A 21,697-nucleotide genomic window follows, 5' to 3' on the forward strand; every position below is an offset into this window, starting at 1 on the left:
ATGACTACTAGCCAAGATGGTTCTGCCCTGCCTCCACAAGAGGCAGCAATGGTAATCTTGCCCAGAATGGAATGCCCTAAAAGGCCCCCCACCTCCCTGATCTAGTATATTTGGAAATAAATCAATCACAAAAAGAAAAGCCCTGCTAAGTTTCCAGAGGTCTCTTCTCCAAAGGCAGTCAAAACCTGGCAAGCATTCTCCCTACTCCTACTCTTCACTCCTTGTGGAAGTGGGGAGCATGCAAAGATATATGTTGTTGTTGTTGTTGTTTAGTCGTTTAATCATGTCCGACTCTTCGTGACCCCCTGGACCAGAGCACGAAAGGCACTCCTGTCTTCCACTGCCTCCCGCAGTTTGGTCAAACTCATGTTAGTCGCTTCGAGAACACTGTCCCACCATCTTGTCCTCTGTCGCCCCCTTCTCCTTGTGCCCTCCATCTTTCCCAACATCAGGGTCTTTTCCAGGGAGTCTTCTCTTCTCATGAGGTGGCCAAAGTCTTAGAGCCTCAGCTTCAGGATCTGTCCTTCCAGTGAGCACTCAGGGCTGGTTTCCTTCGGAATGGAGAGGTTTGATCTTCTTGCAGTCCATGGGACTCTCAAGAGTCTCCTCCAGCACCAGAATTCAAAAGCATCCATTCTTCGGCGATCAGCCTTCTTTATGGTCCAGCTCTCACTTCCATAGATCACTACTGGGAAAACCATAGCTTTGCGTGTGTAGGTCCCCAGGTCACCCCTCAAATAACTTCACACATAACACGTAATTTTAGTTTTGGTTTTTGGGCACTATTTTGGCCACAACTTTATTAAAATACAAAATCAGTGAGTGGTTGTTTAGACATTGGTTATGACTATCTGTCCCCCCGCCTGGGACAGAACTGACATCCCGAGGTCCGATTGGTAGGCAGTAGAAGGGAAAGTCAAACTTGGGGGTCGGACCCACGCCGCTCACCCCAGCAGCTCCCCGAAAGCTTGCCGGCCCTGGTCCCATGACAGGGATTGGACGAAATCGTGGCAAGCCCCAGGATTCCTTTAACGGAATTCCCTTCTGCGCAATAGGAGGGGCAGGCACAGCCTAGCCTGACCCCTCCACCACCAGCATATTATAACCAATGCCTAACCGCAACCTTACAAGTTGTGACGAATTGCTGAGTAGTAGGCAAAAACCAAATGGCACAGCCAATCACCAAATGGCAAAATTCCTACTAGGCCCCTGCGCCAAGGCAGACGACCCCATGACAGGCAAAGCAAGGTCAACCGGAAAAGAGGGCGGGCGGGTGATCCGATGCACTCTGCAAAGAGAAACCAGAGTGCATGAATATTTAAAGGCTATGGTCCCACCCACCCAATTTGCAACATACAATTTGCCTCAGCAACCCGGTTATTCAATCACAATGCCAAGCAACAACTATTAACCTGCCTGGCAACAAGAGGCCTGGGCCGGTGGCCCACACCGCAACACGTGCTCGCATTTATTGGAGAACACGCTTTAATGCAAAGATATATCCATAGCCGAAGAATTGATGCTTTTGAATTATGGTGCTGGAGGAGACTCTTGAGAGTCCCATGGACTGCAAGAAGATCAAACGTATCCATTCTTAAGGAAATCAGCCCTGAGTGCTCACTGGAAGGACAGATCCTGAAGCTGAGACTCCAATACTTTGGCCGCCTCATGAGAAGACTCGACTCCCTGGAAAAGACCCTGATGTTGGGAAAAATGGAGGGCACAAGGAGAAGGGGACGACAGAGGACGAGATGGTGGGACAATGTTCTCGAAGCTACCAGCATGAGTTTGACCAAACTGCGGGAGGCAGTGGAAGACAGGCGTGCCTGGCGTGCTCTGGTCCAGGGGGTCACGAAGAGTCGGACACGACTAAATGACTAAACAACAACAACAACATATATCCATAGGGGCAAATCGTGCAAGACAGGGATAACCAGGTGCACATCTATAAGGTGGGGACACCTGACTAAGGCAGTACACATGAAAAGGATCTAGGGGTGCCAGCAGACTGCAAACTGAACATGAGCCAAAAAAGAGCAGTAGCAGTAGTAATAATAATAATAATAATAATAATAATAATAATAGGCCCTTGGGTTCACTGCCAACCCTACTTTGCCATTCCATGCAAAATCACAAAATCCTGGCTTTAAAATGCAGCATCGTAGTCACACTGAAGCTGCGGTCAAAGCCAGAAAAAGGTCAGAAGGTTATTTTCCAGTCTTTGCTTGCAAGAGGGAAAGCTGCATCCTCATGTTAGCAGCCCAGCATTTGATGGTATTTGGATTTTCCCCTCCATTGCTTTGGCACGTGCGTGTGGGGGTTTTGTGTGTGTGTGAGAGAGAGACATGCGTTTGCATCCTGGCGTTGAGCCTGACCTGAAACCAAAGGCCTTTCTGGGCTGATAATGCGATTCATGTAATGAGGCGAGGGACACTGAGTGGTCGTTGCACTTCCGGGCATCGAGGGCAGCAGGAGGCGATGTCAGCCGGTTCACAAGTGGGGAGGGTTCATTTGGGAGATAAACAACTGCACAGGGGTCAAACAGCTCTTTGCATGAAGACGACGCCCCTTCAATTCTCCATGGAGGTACAAACTTAATAATAGCAAACTTAATAATAGCAAACTTAATAATATTAATAATTTCACTACAGTAGTACCTTGGTTCTCAAACTTAATCCATTCCAGAAGTCCGTTCCAAAACCAAAGCATTCCAAAACCAAGGCGTGCTTTCCCATAGAAAGCAATGTAAAACAGATCAATCCGTTCCAGACTTTTAAAAACAACCCCTAAAACAGCAATTGAACATGAATTTTTCTATTTAACGAGACCAGTGATCCATAAAATGAAAGCAATGAACAATGTACTGCAGTCACTCAATCAATCAATCAGTAGCTGAACCGGGTTCCACACAGTCACAAAAAAGAGCCGCCAAAAACAAAAATGCAGAATAAATAGGCACTCAAAATGGAAGCGTAACACTCAAAACGGAGCATGTTCGGATTCCGAAATAAGTCCGCAAACCGGAACACTTATTTCCGGGTTTGCAGTGCTTGGGTTCCACGTTGTTTGAGTACCAAAGCACCGCTGTATTTATACCCCACCCATCAGGCGGGGTTGCCCCAGCCACCCTGGGCAGCTAAAACCCCTTTAATTGTTATTCCTGCTTCGCTCAAGACTGCAGTTGCGTCTGTGAAGGAGAAGAGGGACCCCTCATTGAATTCTCAACCGTTTCACCAACCTGCTGGCCCCTGATTCCTTGTGAGAGGCTGTGATCCTCTCTGCATGGTATTTTGTGTTTGTGCTTATATCCCACCTTTGGGTGGCATACATGGCCCCCACCCCTCCTCATTTAGTCCCAACAACAAGCCTGTCAGGTAGGCTAGACTGAGAAGCAGGCAGTAACTGGCGTCCAAGGTGACCCAGTGAGCTTCATGGCTAAGTGGGGAGTCAAACCCTGGTCTCCCTGGTCCTAGTTTGACACTCTAACCACTACACCACGCTGTCTCATAGAATGAGCCAATGGGATCCTGGGCTGGACTCCTTGAAGATGCTGGTGAAGATGGGTGGGGTAGTTGTTTTGAATGCCCCACCTACATTATAGTAGTTCCCTGCATGTAATAAACTAGCAAGTCAGCATTTCCCATTGACATGAAATAGGAGGAAACAGTTTGCAAAAATGAGATTTCAGGAGCACAGCTCTTAAGCTAAGGATACCAGACTTTTTTCAAAGAATCCGGGCAAACTTTTTTTAAAAAAGGGGGCGGGGGAGTTATTATTTATTTTTTAAAAAAGAAGAAGTAATATCTTCTCTTCTGTGGTCTCCTCTGTCGCGTGGCCTTCCTCTGGGCCATGGCCTGCTCTCTTGGAGCGTTAGCCACCATGGAGTAGGCTCGGGTCGGGCCTGGGCTCGGCCATGTTCCCTTGCCCTCCTGGTGCTCTCCTGCCTTTCTCCTGAGAGGCGGCAGCGGTGCGGCAAGGTCAGGGCTCCCCTCTTTTTTCTGCTTCCTCTTTCTCTCTCTTCCTTCTCCTTCTCCTCTTCTCCTTCTCCCTGCATCAGCTCCAGGGTTTTTCCTGGTCCCAGAGCGGTGCTGGGCAGTCGGCCGGGCACTCTCGCTCCCGGCTCAAATTGGGTCGCGGGGGTGTGTGTGTCTGCGGTTCCCCCTGTTGACACGCCAGGCATCCCTGGTTCCCCCTTGGCAGTGGCAGCGGCAGTCTCAGCAGCCCGGAGCTAGCCTGGTAGCGCAGTTGGCTCTGGCTGGCTTCAGGAGCTGCTCACTGCCATGGCGCCCGCCATTTTGCCTCTCCGGAAGTCCCCATATGATGTGTCTTGTGCCGTTGAACCGATCACACAACATTCATTCCCTACTAATAAATCTACAACAGTTAAAATATAAATCCAGGGACATTAAATGAGATCTGGGGGACATTCCGGGGATGGGTTTTGTAAATTTGTAAATCCGGGGACTATCCCCGGGAAATGGGCACGTCTGGTAACCATATCTTAAGCACGATGGTGGAAGGAGGGACAGGCATGGAGCCAAAAAAGGCAGGAAGTGTCTGAGAGGGCAGGAATGGAAGAATATGAATATAAGAAGCTGCGGAAGGAAGATAGCCTTCACTGCCTACTGTGGGAATGGGTTCCACAGTTAAAAGGATTTTCCTTTATGGGGGTCCTGAATCTTCCAGCCTTCACCTTCAGGGGTTGCCCCCAAGTTCCAGTGTGACCAGCCTCCCTTGCCCTTTCTCATTGCACTCTTGGCTCGAGGTTTAAAACGCAATAACCCTGGTTTGGCCGCTGTAGCTCTCAGCAAGGAACCAGGAGGGATGGAATTAAGGTCTCGGTTCATTAAGTGAACATGGAACACAAAGCAGCAGTTTAACTGGAGGCAGTAATCGTCAGCTCATTGTCATTAGCTGGCTAAGCAGAAAGAGGAAGGGCAATGGGAGGCACAGAGCAGAACTTCGCTGCAGCCTCGCGGACTAGAGAGACTAGAGGAGCCTCAGAATCATAGAATTGTGGACTTGGGAGGGGCCCTGAGGGTCATCTAGCCCAACCCCGGCCATGCAGGAATTTGCAGCTGTCCCATATGGGGCTCAAACCTCCTGTGTAGGGCAGAATTCAGCATATAGTCATACCTTTGTTGCATGTCGATGTCCCCCAAGCCACCCCTAAATAATTCACAATTCACACATAATTTTTGTTTAAGATTTTTGGCCACAACTTTATTAAAATGCATAAATGTGAGTGGTTTTTTAGGCATTGGTTCAGACTATCTGTCCCCCGCCCCGGGACAGAACTGACTTCTGGATTCCAGCAAAAGCCAGTAAGGGAAAACAATATTGGGGAGAGCATGGAGCCGGGCACCAGACCCCCCCCCCCTCGCATGCTCCCGGGGGCTTGCGCAGCCCTAAGCTCCATTCAGAGGGTACGGATGAAAGAATGGCAAGCCCCTGGATTCCTTTAATGGAATTCCCTTGCAGCAGCAGCATTGGAGGGGCAGGCACTGCCAATCCTTACCCCTCCACCAACCAATTTTTTAACCAATGCCTGACCGCAACCTTACAAGTTGTGACGATTTGCTATGCAGGAGGCAAAAACCAAATGGCTCCAGCCAATCAGCCAATTGGACAAAATTCCTACCAGGCCCCTGGCTCAAAAGCAGGCAACCCCATGACAGGCATAGCAAGGTCAACGCAATAGCCCTAGATGAGGGAGGGTGGGCGGGTGATCCGAAGCACGCAGCAAAAGAGCTGTGTGACTTAATTTTATAACCTTTCGTCCAACCCCCTAAATGGCAACACCAAAATTTGCCCAGTAACCCAACCGCCCAATCACTGCGGATGGTCATCCAAACTAACCCACCCAGGAACAGAGGGGTGGCCTGCCAGACCCCACCGCAACACGTGGTCTCTATGAATGAGAACACGCTTTGTCAAATGCTCTGGAACTTGGACGTTTTGGCTCTCGAATGTCACAAACCCGGAAGTGACTGTTCCGGTTTGCAAACTGTTTTTGGAAGCCGAACGTCCAACAGGGCTTCCGCAGCTTCTGAACATTTTGGAAGTTGAACGGACTTCCGGAATGGATTCCGTTTGACTTCCAAGGTACGACTGTATATTGGGAACAAATTGGTCTCCTAGAACAGCAGCCCTGGGTTCAACATAGGGATGGGCAAATCTATGAAAGAAGTTTTGTAAGTTCCTTTTAGATCAGCGGTGGGAACCTTGATGCAACACGTCAGATTTTCCTGGAACCCCAGTTTATACTACATTTCCTGCTAAACAGGGTGAGGATCCGCCTAACTAAAACAGTGTTTGGTCCTCGAGTGTTTTGATCCAACGCCCACTGGTCGAATACAAATGTGGCAGGGTCAATATTAATGTGACATAAAACTTGGGCAAACAAAGCACCGATTTCAATAAGTGGAGATACGTTTTTTATTTTCACGGTCTGCATCTGTATTGGGTTTGAGTTTGTTTTTATGCATGAAATTGTTACTGTGCATGTGCTTATGGTTGATGCTATTTTGTTAAATAGCAACGAGAGGTAAAGCCCATCCTGTGACAAGTGAGGTTGGGGGAGGGCATGATGTCGGGGGGGGGGCAGCCAGGAGGCAGAGCCTGGGAAGGTGAGAAATGTCATAGCCACAAAGGTCAAAGGCAATAGGAAGAAGAGGAGCAGGAAGAAGATAGCATCTCCATGCCTTTTCTTATCCTGCTCGGGGGACTTTTAGATAAAGCCACTTCCGCCCTTCAAAGGAGGTGGAGTTGAGGTCTTCATGGCGCCACCATGCACACGGCGGCTGGGGGGATTCCCGGCCACGTCATCCCCTGGCCAGCCAATCGGCTGGCTCTGGGGGCATGGCCTGCCCTATTTAAACCAGGACGTGACCGGGGATCTCCCTCTTTGCCGCCTTCCAGCTGTTCCTGCTTTTCCCGCCCTATAAGGTTTTCATTCCTTGACCTTCCTATGGACCTTGGTTGGTCGCCATTGAGGGGCCTGGTAGGAATTTTGCCACTTGGCAAATTGGCACCAGCCACTTGGTTTTCGCCTGCCTCGTAGCAAATCGCCACAACTTTCTGGGTTTTGGCGGTTAGGCATTAGTATTGTTCTGTAGATGGAAATAGGGGAGGTAGCGCCATCACCTGCCCCACATATTGAAGGGTAGTCTGGTAAAGGATTCCGGGGGGCGTGGCCCTGTCCGAAGCCTGGGGAGGTGAGGGCCTAAGCCACGCCCCCTATCGGTGACCCCGGGGGAGTTCCTAGTTGATATGCATCAGCAGGGCTCCCCCTACTGGTGGTTAACCCTTCCCGGACTTCAAGTGGATGGGCTGAAGATGGATATCGTCGGTTAGGACCAGTGCCTAAGCCAATACCTCTCGTCACCTGTAACCAATAAAGTTGTGGCCCATTAACCTTAATAATTGTTTCATGTGTCTTTATTTCCACTGGGGGGGGGGGGCTGGCCACGCAATCCCGCTCAGCACGAAATAAATTGAAGATGCAGCTCTCCCTCTCCCTCTCTTGCAGCAACAGGTCACAATCCACAGAGTACCAAACTCTGGTACTCTGCTTGGAGTGGGGGAAGGAAGAGCAGCTACCTTCTCAAGTATCACTTTTAAGTTCCAAAGAGATGGCCGAATGGCCCGCAAAGCAAGGCAGAGTCCTGTGGCCCCTTAAAGGCTAATGCGTTTATCTCATCAGACGCCATCGATCGTGGGCACAGCACAAAGAGGAGAGGGGAGGGCCTTCTTTCACAAAGTGCAGCCGAAAGGTCAGAGCAAGCGAGGGATTACACTGCAGAGCATCGAGGGAATCAAGGTCGTGCCACATATATATATGATCTTATCTGAGGGAGTGTGACCTAACTGGCAAAACAAGATGCATATAGAATACGAAAACAGCTCACAGGGGACAATGAGTTTCCGCAGCAAAGCAGCCCAGGCCCAGCTCAGCCTCAGCCTGACGCTGCTGTATTTGAGAAATGAACTGCAACTCAGCAGATTCGCCCTGCAGCCTCCTCCCCAAAGCCGGTTGTTTGTTTGTTTTGGATCAGGCCTGTTACTATCAAGGACAGCTGTGATGCAAAACATTTAAGCTGCATCCCAAGCGCTCATGTTTTCTCCCTTCCTGCACACACATGCGCAATTTAGTTTTTGTTTGGTGCTACGTTATGTAATTTTGCGGTTTTATGTTGGAAACTGCCCTCTGGTCCTCGGATGAAGGGTGGGATAGAAATTGGAAGGAGGAGGAGGAGGAGGAGGAGGAGAAATGGGAATAATAGCACTGGTCAAGCTTACTGGGTTGTTGTAAAAACTGGGGATGGATGCAGTGATAGCTACTCTTATGCTCCCTTGCTTTCTCCTGTTTTTCCAATCTTAAATTCCATTCACCATGTTCATCAGCTTGTGAATTTTCTTCAAAATCCTCATGAAAATTCATGGAATACATGGAACTGGCTGAGATGACTGGCAGAATCTGGGACCAAGGAGAAGAGTCGGTGGAAGAAGATTGGAAAAAATTTAAAGCTTATCTTCAAAAATACTGTAAAATTAAGGATTGTTAGAAAGATGTTGGAAAAAGAAAATTATGTGGTTTTGGCAGAAATGACATAAAGGATTAAGTAAAAATGAATTGATGAAAGAGAGAACGTAAAATTATAGTATATTAAGACAAATTATTAAGATAAAAACAAGGTTGGAAGGATTTGCTGAAATAACAATTTGAATTAGAATACAAAAATGTGTGAGGAGGTCAAGGAAATAAGTAAAGGAAAGAAAGCTGTGTAAAGGTTTGATTTGTTCTTTTTTTTAATTGATTGTATTTTTTCTGTATTTTTTCTTTTTCTTTTTTCTTTTTGTAACTTTTAAAATTTGAATAAATATTATTTTTTTAAAAAACAAAATCCTCATGAAAATTCAGCAGCATTTCACTGAACATTTCTCCTAATATTCACATTTAGCTGTGCAATTTTCCCTGACATACACCTTTTCTTTGGGGTAAGCTATTCCCCACCTTGCCACCCCACAAACATAATGGATTTCTGTAATTCATTTTCACTAATACGTGTGTTTTAAGCTTGAAAAACAGGCAAACATAATTTTCTCCTGTTCTGTGCCTGTATTGGTGTTCTACTCTCTGCAAATCGATTTCCTTATGACTTCAAACTGGAACTGCCCCCTGTTTCTAAATCCTCCCATTGCTCCCCTTCTGGCAGTTTGCAAAAGATGTGCCACTTTGCAAAAGATTTCCTTTCCTTGCTTTTTCCTACATATCACATGCCTGCTTTCGTTTAAGAAGGCTTAGCCTGAAGTGTGTGATGGAAGATTAATTGAACAAATCTCAGAAATGGCTTTTTGCATGTTTTGTGTTTTATCTTGTTTTTAGAATCTGTATTTATTCTTCTTTTTTTGTTACAGCTTGTATCTTTGGTAGTTTATCCAGTTCTAATTTTTCCTCACACTGCTTTAATAACCTCTGGTTGTGAAGCTGGTTAGGAACAGAAGAACACAAGAACAGACCAAGTACCCTTATTTTCCAGGGATAGTCCCAGATTTACGGAAGCCGTCCTAGTTTCCAATTTGATCCTGGAATGTCCCTGTTTTCTTTTCCTTTTTTTTCTTTTCTTATTTATTGATTCCAAAAAGAAAACAGTCAACAAAAAAACTTTAACACATTACAAAAAGAAATAATAGTTTCATAATACATATCTTCTATGACGACTTCCCATCACCCCAGCATGATTCCTTAGTGCTTCTTGGTTTGTTGCACTTATCTTTATCACTAATAATACATCTTAGTTTTCTTAGATTTCTACGGTTTCCTACTTTCCTACAAAAGTCACTCCAGGCCTGCCAACGAGTTCAGGTTTTTGCAGTGCTCCCTGAGATACTTTCTATACATGTCCTATTCCCTCCTAAATGTTTGTTCAGTCAGGTCCCTTAATTTTCCCGTCATTTTTGCTAATTCTGCAAACTCTAACAGTTTAGATTGCCGCTCCAGTTTAGTTGGTGTTACATCTCCTTTCCAGATTCTAGCTATTCGAATTCTTGCTGCCATGGTGACATAGAAAAATACCTTCCTCCCCTTTTTTGGTATATCCGTGTCTATTTAAGGGCAAGCGGGAATTGTAGAACTGAATATTGCAGGGAGTTGGACTAGATGACTCCAAGGTCCCTTCCAGCCCTGAAGTTCTGTTATCCTATTATATTATATTATTCTATTATATAAAAAGGTCTTCAAGAGCAGCCCCTCTGAGTGTCCCTTGTACAGTCATACCTCGGGTTAGGTTACAGACGTTTCAGGTTCCGCATTTTTTGGTCACGGACTCGCCGAAACCTGGAAGCACCAGAACGGTTTACTTCTGGGTTTCGGTGCTCGCGCATGCACGGAACCACTAAATCACACTTTGTGCATGTGCAGAAGCACCAAATCACAACCCGCATGTGCGCAGACGCGGTGCTGCAGCTTGCGAACGCTGCAGGTTGCAAATGTGCTTCCTGCATGGATCACGTTCGCAACCCAAGCGTCCACTGTATATGATTTGATTCCCGAATGTCCTGCTTTTCCTCAGGACGTCCCTCTTTTCATCGGAGAAATGTTGGAGTGTCTGGAGTTATGCGACCCCCGAGCCAAGGAGATAAGCAACTATACAATCTTAGGAGACAGCGGAAGGGAGACCTGTACAGTGGTACCTCAGGTTAAATACTTAATTCGTTCCGGAGGTCCATTCTTAACCTGAAACTGTTCTTAACCTGAAGCACCACTTTAGCTAATGGGGGCCTCCCGCAGCTGCCGTGCCGCCGGAGCACGATTTCTGTTCTCACCGTGAAGCAAAGTTCTTAACCTGAAGCACTATTTCTGGGTTAGCAGAGTCTGTAAAATGAAGCGTATGTAACCCGAGGTGCCACTGTATAGGGAGGTTGTTTAATGTTCAATGTTTTATTATGTTTTCATATAGGTTGGAAGCCATGCAGAGTGGCTGGGGCAACCCAGTCAGATGGGTGAGGGATAAATATAACATCATCATCATCATCATCATCATCATCATCATCAACAACAACAACAACAACAACATAGGACGTCTCTATTTTCATTGGAGAAATGTTGGCAGGTATGCAAGAACAGCCTCCAGGATCACGCCAATAGCCCATCAACTTCAGTATCCACAGCGGCCAACCAGATACCTGTGGAAAACCGCCTCCTCCTCCTGTTTTTGGTGTGACGTGCATAAAAGGATGACAGTTCTGCTTCCCTCTGTGCCTCCACACCTGAAAGAATTTTAATCCCAGATTCATTAAAAATAACGGCGGTGATGTAGCTTACCCATTTGCAAACGGGCGCTGTCATCATGTGTGCCGTCCTGCACCGACTGATTTTTTTTTTTAAGGAAAGGACTTTTAATAGTGCTGTGCTGTTTTTGTCATTTGCATTTTAATAAATTTCTTTTTTTATATATTGTTTTAATTCAGTTAGAGTTTAATTGCTGTTTAGTGTCTATATCATAGAATCAGGGATTTTTTTTAATGTTTGAAGTTTTATTCTCTTTTAAGTGTTCTGTTGAAAGCTGACCAACTCCCAAGAGACTGTAATCTACTCACAGAGTTAAAAACTGGCTTGTGCCTGGAAATGTAAAGAAACTGAAGGTACATTCTTTCACCTTTGGTGGACGTGCCCAAGGATTAAGGCTTTCTGGGAGATGATCTATAATGAAATGAAAAAGGTATTTAAATATACTTTTCTGAAGAAACCAGAGACCTTTCTCCTGGCCATAGTCGGCCAATTGGTGCCAAAGAAGGATAGAACTTTCTTTATGTACGCCACAGCAGCAGCAAGAATACTCATCGCAAAGCATTGGAAGACACAAGATCTACCCACCCGGGAAGAATGGCAGATGCAAGTAATGGACTACATGGAAATGGCAGAAATGACTGGCAGAATCCGAGACCAGGGAGAAGAGTTAGTGGAAGAAGATTGGAGGAAATTTAAAAGCTACTTACAGAAACTTTGTAAAATTTTTGAATGTTGATGACATAGAAATGAAATGAAGGGGTTCTGGTATTAAGGTAAAGATTATGTAAGAATGGACGGATGTTAGAGGAAAGTTTGAAGTTAACAAATTTGCTGAATTAATTTTCTAAGTGGAATACAAAAAAGGGAGGCGTGAGGAAGTCAGGAAAATAAGTTAATCAAAGAGGTGAAGAAAAAAAGAGGGATTTTTGTTTTTCTGTTATTTTTTGTTTTTATGTTAATTGTCTACATTTTTTGTATTTTTGTATTTTTGTGTTTTTGTATTTTTTCTTCTGTTTTCTCTACTGTTTGTTTTACAATTTCTTTATTCTTAAAATTTAATAAAATATCATTTAAAAAAACAACAACTGGCTTGTGCCAAAGGGGGGTTCGGGTCAAAGTTGTTGACTTTTTTCAGGGAGGAGGTAAAATGCTGAGCTTTTTTTAGGGGAGCCACAGTTGTTCAGCTACTTGGGGGGGGGGGGATGATCTACCAGTGATCTACCACAGATGTCTAGTGATCTACTGGTAGATCACAATCTACCTGTTGGACATGCCTGATTCTATTCCAGTGATTCTGCAATGCAGGAATCTCTTTGCCCATCCCTTGTGGGGCTCAAACCCACCCCCCATCTGTGCCGTTTTAATTTGCGTAAGCTGCCTTGAGTCTATTAATATTATAATAATAGTGAAGGTGAACTGAAGCAGGAAATCATGGGAATCAGAGTTTCTGCCGTGTGCACAAAGAAACAGAGAGAAAAATGGTGCCAATATCATTTCAGTGGCTGCTCCAAATTTGTGGGAAACCAGGCAAGATTGCCATTGCAGGTGTTCATGTTGAAGCAATACCTCAACCATGATGGGACCTGATTAGAGGCCAACCCCTGAAGCCATCGTTAGGTAACAGCACCTCAGGTTACCTGCGGTCGGAGAAGAATATTTGCGAGATAGTAAATATTTGAGGTCCACACTCTTTGCGGCCAACAAGCCTGGCATGGAAGTGGGAGAGGCCTTGACATTTGCAAGGGGAAATGCAAATCTGGGACATCTTTGGTTGTGTTTTGCATAGCGAATGTCAGCCCAGCACAAATCCCCAGCTGCTTTGATTAGGAATTTCAGTGAACCTGAACCGCTATTCAAACCATGCCAGGGAGCCTGATACAGAGAGACAGGCACAGAGGAACAGCCTCTGTTTCTTTCATTTAAGACACCCCAGCGGAAAACAGGAGGGATACAGCCAAAGAAATTCCATGGAGAGAGAGGAGAGACACTTCACCAACCCCACCAGCTGCCCCATCAGCTGTTTTAGGCAAGATCCCTCGCTGGCACCTCTGGGAATCTGGAGTCTCCAATGGGCAGCCAGTTGCTAACCCCGATACAAATCGATTCGTGAGTCATCCACTCTGCCTTTGATCTGCTTCCATGTCACGGCCATATTTCTTGGTCCTTGGCTATGCCAGGACCACAAACACAATGGTTTCCATGGCCAAGACAGCTGGCAAAGTTCATCCAGCAGCCTCTGCCCATCTCTAGACAAGATTTCTAATGCAATTCTGGGCTGCGTTAACGGAAGCTACAGTCTCCAGATCAATGATGTGATGGTCCTGACCAGTGCTTTGAAAAAAAATAAAATTTTAGGGGTACTCTCATTTTTCTACTCATATTGAAATACTGCCCCTCATTGAGGCCAAACTTAGATTCACAAGATGTTTAGGGTATGCGTACCCCTGCGTACCCCTATGGAAAAAAAGGACTCATCTGATTCCCGGTCTGTTATGCCTTGGTCAGACCCCACCTGGAGTCCAGTGTCCACTTCTGGACACCACAATTTAAGAAGGATGTTGACAAGCTGGAATGTGTTCAGGGGAGGGTGACCAAGATGATAATAATAATAAAAAAAATAAAATTTTATTTGTATCCCGCCCTCCCCAGCCGAAGCTGGGCTCAGAGCAGCTAACAACAGTAAAAGTTACAGATAGGTAGCCGTGTTGGTCTGCCATAGTCAAAACAAAATTAAAAAATTCCTTCCAGTAGCACCTTAAAGACCAACTAAGTTAGTTCTTGGTATGAGCTTTCGTGTGCATGCACACTTCTTCAGATACACTGAAATAGAAGTCACCAGACCCTTCTATATAGTGAGAAGGTGGGGAGGGGTATTACTCAGAAGGGTGGTGGGATTGGGTGATTGGCAGATAGCTGTGATACGCATAACAGGGTACGCATAACAGGCTCATCACAGCTATCTGCCAATCACCCAATCCCACCACCCTTCTGAGTAATACCCCTCCCCACCTTCTCACTATATAGAAGGGTCTGGTGACTTCTATTTCAGTGTATCTGAAGAAGTGTGCATGCACACGAAAGCTCATACCAAGAACTAACTTAGTTGGTCTTTAAGGTGCTACTGGAAGGAATTTTTTTATTTTGTTTTAACAGTAAAAGTAACACAGTTTACATAAATACACAATCAATTAATTGAAATACATTCTAAAATCAGTTCATTCTATAATCAATTCAGAATCAAATTAATGGCAACCATTGGGCTAGAGTTAGAATCATAGAATAGAATCATAGAATCATAGAGTTGGAAGAGACCACAAGGGCCATCGAGTCCAACCCCCTGCCAAGCAGGAAACACCATCAGAGCACTCCTGACATATGGTTGTCAAGCCTCTGCTTAAAGACCTCCAAAGAAGGAGACTCCACCACACTCCTTGGCAGCAAATTCCACTGTCAAACAGCTCTTACTGTCAGGAAGTTCTTCCTAATGTTTAGGTGGAATCTTCTTTCTTGTAGTTTGGATCCATTGCTCCGTGTCCGCTTCTCTGGAGCAGCAGAAAACAACCTTTCTCCCTCCTCTATGTGACATCCTTTTATATATTGGAACATGGCTATCATATCACCCCTTAACCTCCTCTTTTCCAGGCTAAACATGCCCAGCTCCCTTAGCCGTTCCTCATAAGGCATTGTTTCCAGGCCTTTGACCATTTTGGTTGCCCTCCTCTGGACACGTTCCAGTTTGTCAGTGTCCTTCTTGAACTGTGGTGCCCAGAACTGGACACAGTACTCCAGGTGAGGTCTGACCAGAGCAGAATACAGTGGCACTCTTACTTCCCTTGATCTAGATGCTATACTCCTATTGATGCAGCCCAGAATTGCATTGGCTTTTTTAGCTGCTATGATGATTTTTTAGTTCTATGAGGATTACAGAAGGAGAGAGGGGGTCAGGCTGAGTCCAAACCAAAGGCCTGGTGGAACAGCTCTGTCTTGCAGACCCTACAGAAAGATGTCAAGTCCCGCAGGGCCCTAGTCTCTTGTGACAGAGCATTCCACCAGATCGGGGCCACAGCCGAAAAAGCCCTGGCTCTGGTTGAGGCCAGCCTAATCTCCCTGTGGCCCAGGACCTCCAGGATGTTTTTATTTGAAGACCGTAAGGTCCTCTGTGGGACATACCAGGAGAGGCGGTCCCGTAGGTATGAGGGTCCTAGGTCGTATAGGGCTTTAAAGGTTAAAACCAGCACCTTAAACCTGATCCTGTGCTCCACCGGGAGCCAGTGCAGCTGGTATAGCTGATTAAGGGTCTGGGAACCAAACCTGATGAGGAACAGTTGAAGGAGCTGGAATGTTTAGCCTGGAAAAGAGGAGATTGAGAGGAGATATGAGAGCCATCTTCAAATATCTCAAGGGATGTCACACGGAAGATGGAACAAGCTTGTTTTCTCCTGCTCTGGAGGATAGGACTCGAACCCATGGCTTCAAATGACAAGAAAGGAGATTCCAGCTAAACACCAGGGGAAACTTTCTGAAAGTAAGAGCTGTTCAACCATGGAACGGTCTCCCTCGGGAAGACTCTCCTTCCTTGGAGGTTTCTAAGCAGAGGTTGGATGGCCATCTGTCGTGGATGTTTTAATTGAGATTTCTGCATTGCAGAGGGTTGGACTAGATGACCCCAGGGGGTCCCTTCCAACTCTGCAATTCAAAACAATAGATTCAAATGAGAAGAAAGGATATTCCAGCTAAACATTAGTTGGGACTTTCTGATGGCAAGAACAATAGTGGAATGTGTGACCTCGAATGCTGGTGGGCTCTGCTTCATTCAAGTTTTTAAAGCAGAGGCTGGATCTGTCAAGGATGCTTTAGTTGAGATTCTTGTCTTGCAGGGGGTTAGACTAGATGATCCTTGAGATCTCCTCCAACTCTACAGTCTTTTGAGAATTGATACGGAAAGGGGGGCACATGTCTTCTTCACCTTCTTCTTCGCTACAATATATCCATTTATTTCCAGTTGTCAATGTCAAAAGGGACTAAAATCTATAAAATTCATAGAAACTCAACGTGCCAATTTGCTCAATTTCTCTAGGACTCCATGACACCTCCCCTGTCCTCCATAATCCCTCAAGCAAGGTGTCAAGACCCTAATCCTGTCAAATCACTCTGCCAAGCCTTTCCTCCGGGCAATGCCAGTACATGGACCATTGTCTTCTCATCACCGGTACTCAGGGTGTGCTTATCTGCGCATATCTCCAGCTCTGCATATTCCCCCTCCCTCCTCCATATGTTAATCCTGTGTAACCCAACCTCTTCTTAATGTATTCATGGTGTAACTGGGATGTATTTTGCACTGTATTCTGGGACATGGAGGGAAGTTTCAAAAGTTTATGTCACCCCTTTCTCACTGTTCAATCTCGCCCTGAACCTGTTGCGCAATAAACTTGGATCTTCTGCAGCTTGCTCCTGTCTCCGGCTGAGCTCATTTTCCTCCACAGGGACCCGCAGACTTAGTCCGACGAGCTGGGTGGCAGAGCAGCCTCGCACCCAGATTTTTACCGTAACAGAATGCTGACTGAAGGAGACCTCCGGAAGTTCACCAAACAGTTTGCAGTGATGGCCCAGGATCCCCCCCCCCAGCCTCCCACTTTATCACCTCCATCTCCCCCTTCCTTTACACCCCCCAGGAAAAGGAGGAAACCAGTTCAACTTAGCATGATGAGAGGACAAATGGTTATTTCTTGGGGTGTCAGAGTTTTGTGGGTGCAGGACACTCATAATTCTTGGGTTTAGTAAAAGTTCAAATTCATTGAGGTTTGATTGAACTGTGCTAAAGGCCGCTGGATGCAGTTGCTGTGAGGAGCTGGGCCAACCTGAAAAAAAGATGGCCCATCAAGGAAACCATCATGAGAGTGAAGACTGTCAGGCGAGGAGGGGAGCGTTGCCTCCTCCAGCTGTGCGCTGGTGGGCAGAGACCACAGGGGCTAGGATTTCAGGGTGAATAATGTAAGTGAAGAGGGAAACAGTGTTCATTTTGCAGGTGCTTTGGAGAGCAGGATGGAGGGCGGAGCAGGATCTGGGCTGGCTGGGGCAGCCTGTTTTATGCCGCAGAGAGGATCAGACATGATGTTTGACATTTCTCAGAATCTGACGCTGCAGTGATGGGAGGAACACGACGTTCCTGAGATGCGAATGCTCTGCACTTTCTCCATCTAATGCAGGTTGTAAATATGTGCAAATAAACCATATATCTTAAAGACACCACAGACTCCACTGTGCCTCAGTGGCCCAAAGGAAACACAGGCCCTGGTAAGCGTACCAGGACCCTGGAATCTTGCAACGCTCAGAGATTTGGGTGGTGTTGGACACTATGATTTATCTCCTGCCTTCCTATGCAAGGAAAAAATATCGGCGACGTTCTCCCTTCTTGCTTTTGCAGGACGAAAATAAGAATAACAAGAACAGTCGGGTTTGGGCGATCTCTTCGTTGTGCAGAGACAGAAGAGCAGTTTGCTTCCTCTTGCTGTGAGTGTAATGACAGCTTCTCCTGGTGATCAGATCAGCCCTTGCCTTATCCCACTGACCTTCTTAATTGCACTGTGCTCCTTGGCAAAGAGGAGACATTTGTGTGAGCTGCTCTGTGCTGAACAGGTAGTGGCTGAAGGATACTGTCAGCACAACAGATGCCTAAGAGATGACAGAACAAGCTGTGGGTGTCAGAATCAGCAAGGCTGCCCCCCCCCCAAAGCCCAGAGTCGCCTTTAAGCCAATAGAAGAGAAAGCATTGAGTCAAATCTGGTGACAGAGTTCAGATCAAAAATGTGGATTGCATTCAGACATGGGAAATATCTAATTAGCACTCCTGGTTTCAATACTGGTGCTTCTGTCCCTGATGTTCTTTTCACACTGCAGTACCTGAAAGTGTGGGTTTTTGATTTTCTGCTAAAGGCAAATTCCATGCTAGGGGTCATTAGGAAAGGAACTGGAAATAAAACTGTGACTATCTTGATATCAGTATACAAAAGGACGGTGCGGCCGCATTTGGAAAACCATGTGCTGTTGTGGTCGCCTCGCCTCAAAAAGGATATTGTAGAGTTGGAGAAAGTTCAGAACAGGGCCACCACAAAGTTCAAGGGGGTGTAAAGACTCCTTTAGGCGGAAAAGTAGTAGTGTTTGGGAACTTTTAATTAAGAGAAAAGATGAGCGCTCATCCAGGCCTGGGTCCAAGGGGTTCTGCCCCTGGCCTGTTGCTTTCCCCCCCTGGAAAAGCTGCGCTTTAGCCCTAAGTCAGGGGAAAATGTCAATCCAGAGAAAATGTGATTCATGTTTGCTCACACGCAGAAGTAAACATCAGGTTTCCCCAAGGGAAAGTGGTGGGTCAAAGGGGAATCTGGATGAGCCCTGAGAATAATAATAAATAATAAAATAATATTTTATTTATATCCTACCCCCCCCCCCCAACTGAAGCCGGGCTCAGAGCGGCTAACAACAGTAAAATAATAAGCATTCAATAATCAATTCATTATAAAATCAGTTCAAATCAAATTGATGGCAACCATTGGGCTAGAGTTCTATGAGGATTACAGAAGGAGAGAGGGGGTCAGGCTGAGTCCAAACCAAAGGCCTGGCAGAACAGCTCTGTCTTGCAGGCCCTGCGGAAAGATGTCAAGTCCTGCAGGGCCCCAGTCTCTTGTGACAGAGCGTTCCACCAGATTGGGGCCGAAAAAGCCCTGGCTCTGGTTGAGGCCAGCCTAACCTCCCTGTGGCCCGGGACCTCCAAGATGTTTTTGTTTGAAGGCCGTAAGAAGTGACATCATAGAGGTGTATAATATTAACCATGGCATGGAAGAAGTGGTTTTCATCCTCCCTCGTAACACAGGAACTTGCACATATCCCATGAAGTTGAAGGCTGGAAGATTCAGATCAGGTAAAAGAAAGTCCTTTGCACAGCACACTATTAAACTATGGAACTCGCCAGTGGCGTAGCGTGGGTTGTCAGCACCCGGGGCAAGGCAAGTAATTTGCGCCCCCTAACCCTGAGTGAGCCAGGTAGGGGCAGAGAGCTGCGAGTGCGGCCCCCCTCCAGATGGTGCGCCTGGTGCAGCCGGGCCCCCCTGCACCCCCCACGCTACGCCACTGGAACTCGCTCCCACAAAGCCCAGCCTAAATGGCTTTAGCATCATAGAATCGTAAAGTTGGAAGAGACCCCAAGGGTCATCCAGTCCAACCCCCTGCGATGCAGGAATCTGAACTGTAGCTGGAGTCAGTCCAGAATCTCAACTGAAGCATCCATGACAGATGTCCATCCAACCTCTGCTTATAAACCTCCAAGGAAGGAGAGTCCACCACCTTCCGAGGGAGACTGTTCCACTGTCAAACAGCTCTTACCCTCAGAAAGTTCTTCCTGTTGTTGAGTTGCAATTTCCTTTCCTGTAACTTGAAGCCACGGGTTCGAGTCCTGCCCTCCAGAGCAGGAGAAAACAAGCTTCCTCTATCTTCCATGTGACAGCCCTTGAGGAGAGTCCCATGGACCGCAAGAAGATCCAACCTCTCCATTCTTAAGGAAATTAGCCCTGAGTGCTCACTGGAAGGACAGATCCTGAAGCTGAGACTCCAATACTTTGGCCGCCTCATAAGAAGAGAAGACTCTCTGGAAAAGACCCTGATGTTGGGAAAGATGGAGGGCACAAGGAGAAGGGGACGACAGAGGACAAGATGGTTGAACAGTGTTCTTGAAGAGACCAGCATGAATTTGACCAAACTGCGGGAGGCAGTGGAAGACAGGAGTGCCTGGCGTGCTCTGGTCCAGGTGGTCACGAGGAGTCGGACATGACTAAATGACTAAACAACAACAACAACACATGAGCCAACAGTGTGACGCGGCAGCTAAAAAAGCCAATGCAATTCTGGGCTGCATCAATAGGAGTATAGCATCTAGATCAAGGGAAGTAATAGTGCCACTGTATTCTGCTCTGGTCAGACCTCACCTGGAGTACTGTGTCCAGTTCTGGGCACCACAGTTCAAGAAGGACACTGACAAACTGGAACGTGTCCAGAGGAGGGCAACCAAAATGGTCAAAGGCCTGGAAACGATGCCTTATGAGGAACGGCTAAGGGAGCTGGGCATGTTTAGCCTGGAGAAGAGGAGGTTAAGCAGTGATATGATAGCCATGTTCCAATATATAAAAGGATGTCACATAGAGGAGGGAGAAAGGTTGTTTTCTGCTGCTCCAGAGAAGCGGACACGGAGCAATGGCTCCAAACTACAAGAAAGAAGATTCCACCTAAACATTAGGAAGAACTTCCTGACAGTAAGAGCTGTTCGACAGTGGAATTTGCTGCCAAGGAGTGTGGTGGAGTCTCCTTCTTTGGAGGTCTTTAAGCAGAGGCTTGACAACCATATGTCAGGAGTGCTCTGATGGTGTTTCCTGCTTGGCAGGGGGTTGGACTCGATGGCCCTTGTGGTCTCTTCCAACTCTATGATTCTATGAGACTCCTTAAAGGGAGTGAAAGGTGGGATATCAAATCCAAACTCTTCTTCTTCTTCTTCTTCTTCTTCTTCTTCTTCTTCTTCTTCTTCTTCTTCTGTCCCTGAGCATCTCTCCCCCTGCCCCAGTAGCATCTCTACACCTGTCCCTCCCAGGGTTCCCCCATGAAAACAGCAGGAAATAGACAGCTTAAAATATATATATATTTACAAATAAAGCTGTATTCGATGGGTGAAAGGACATATGATTTCTGACATGACTGAGAATCGCAAAGCCAGGGACGGACACCTTTGAAAATATGAAATCAACGAGAAGAGGCAGGAATGAAAATTTGGAAATATGCTTCAGAGGTCCAGACTATAGGGAGCCCAGAAAAATCAACATTTACAATTTCGTCGGTTTTTTTATTTTAGTTTATTGTTTTTAATTGGATTATGACACGGATATGTTGATTGGCTGTTTTTATTGGAAAATAAATAAAAATGATTTTTAAAAAAGAAAAGAGCAGGAAAGAACTGTGTGCCCAGAGACCACCCCAAATTTCATCACTTAATGCCTGCAATTTTCTGGGTTGGTGGGCTGCAAACAGATTTTCTTTTCTTTTCTGGAAGCAATGAACATGAATCTTCCACTAGAGTTTCGGAAGTGGCTCTTATGTCTTTTGAAAGCTCAGATGTAACGCAGAAATTAACAGTTAGGGAAATGTCAAGGGAATGGAATAAACTGTTGTACATATCTCAATAGCATTGCAACTAGCACAAAATGCTACAACCAAGGTGCTGAGAAGTGCTAAGCCTCAATCTTCCGCCAATATATATATATATAAGCTACTGAAATCTGCATTTGATTGCAAGTGTTAAATACATGTTTGATCTCAAAGTATGCACTTCTGACCACGTTTCAGCCTAAAACAGGCAGTTTTTGATGCATT

At 46.1% G+C, this 21,697-nt stretch overlaps 1 long non-coding RNA gene across 1 annotated transcript in view; it reads left to right on the top strand.

Moving 5' to 3' along the window:
• The first annotated feature begins 422 nt into the window (after positions 1-422).
• LOC307217245 overlaps positions 423-21,697 on the top strand; it is a 340,344-nt gene continuing 319,069 nt past the window's right edge. Inside the window, exon 1 of the long non-coding RNA XR_013839482.1 lies at positions 423-709. This is a non-coding gene — a long non-coding RNA (uncharacterized lncRNA). The remainder of the gene's footprint in view (positions 710-21,697) is intronic.

The sequence above is a fragment of the Podarcis cretensis genome (genome assembly GCF_951804945.1).
Source record: "Podarcis cretensis genome assembly, chromosome: 5".
Classification (NCBI taxonomy): domain Eukaryota; kingdom Metazoa; phylum Chordata; class Lepidosauria; order Squamata; family Lacertidae; genus Podarcis; species Podarcis cretensis.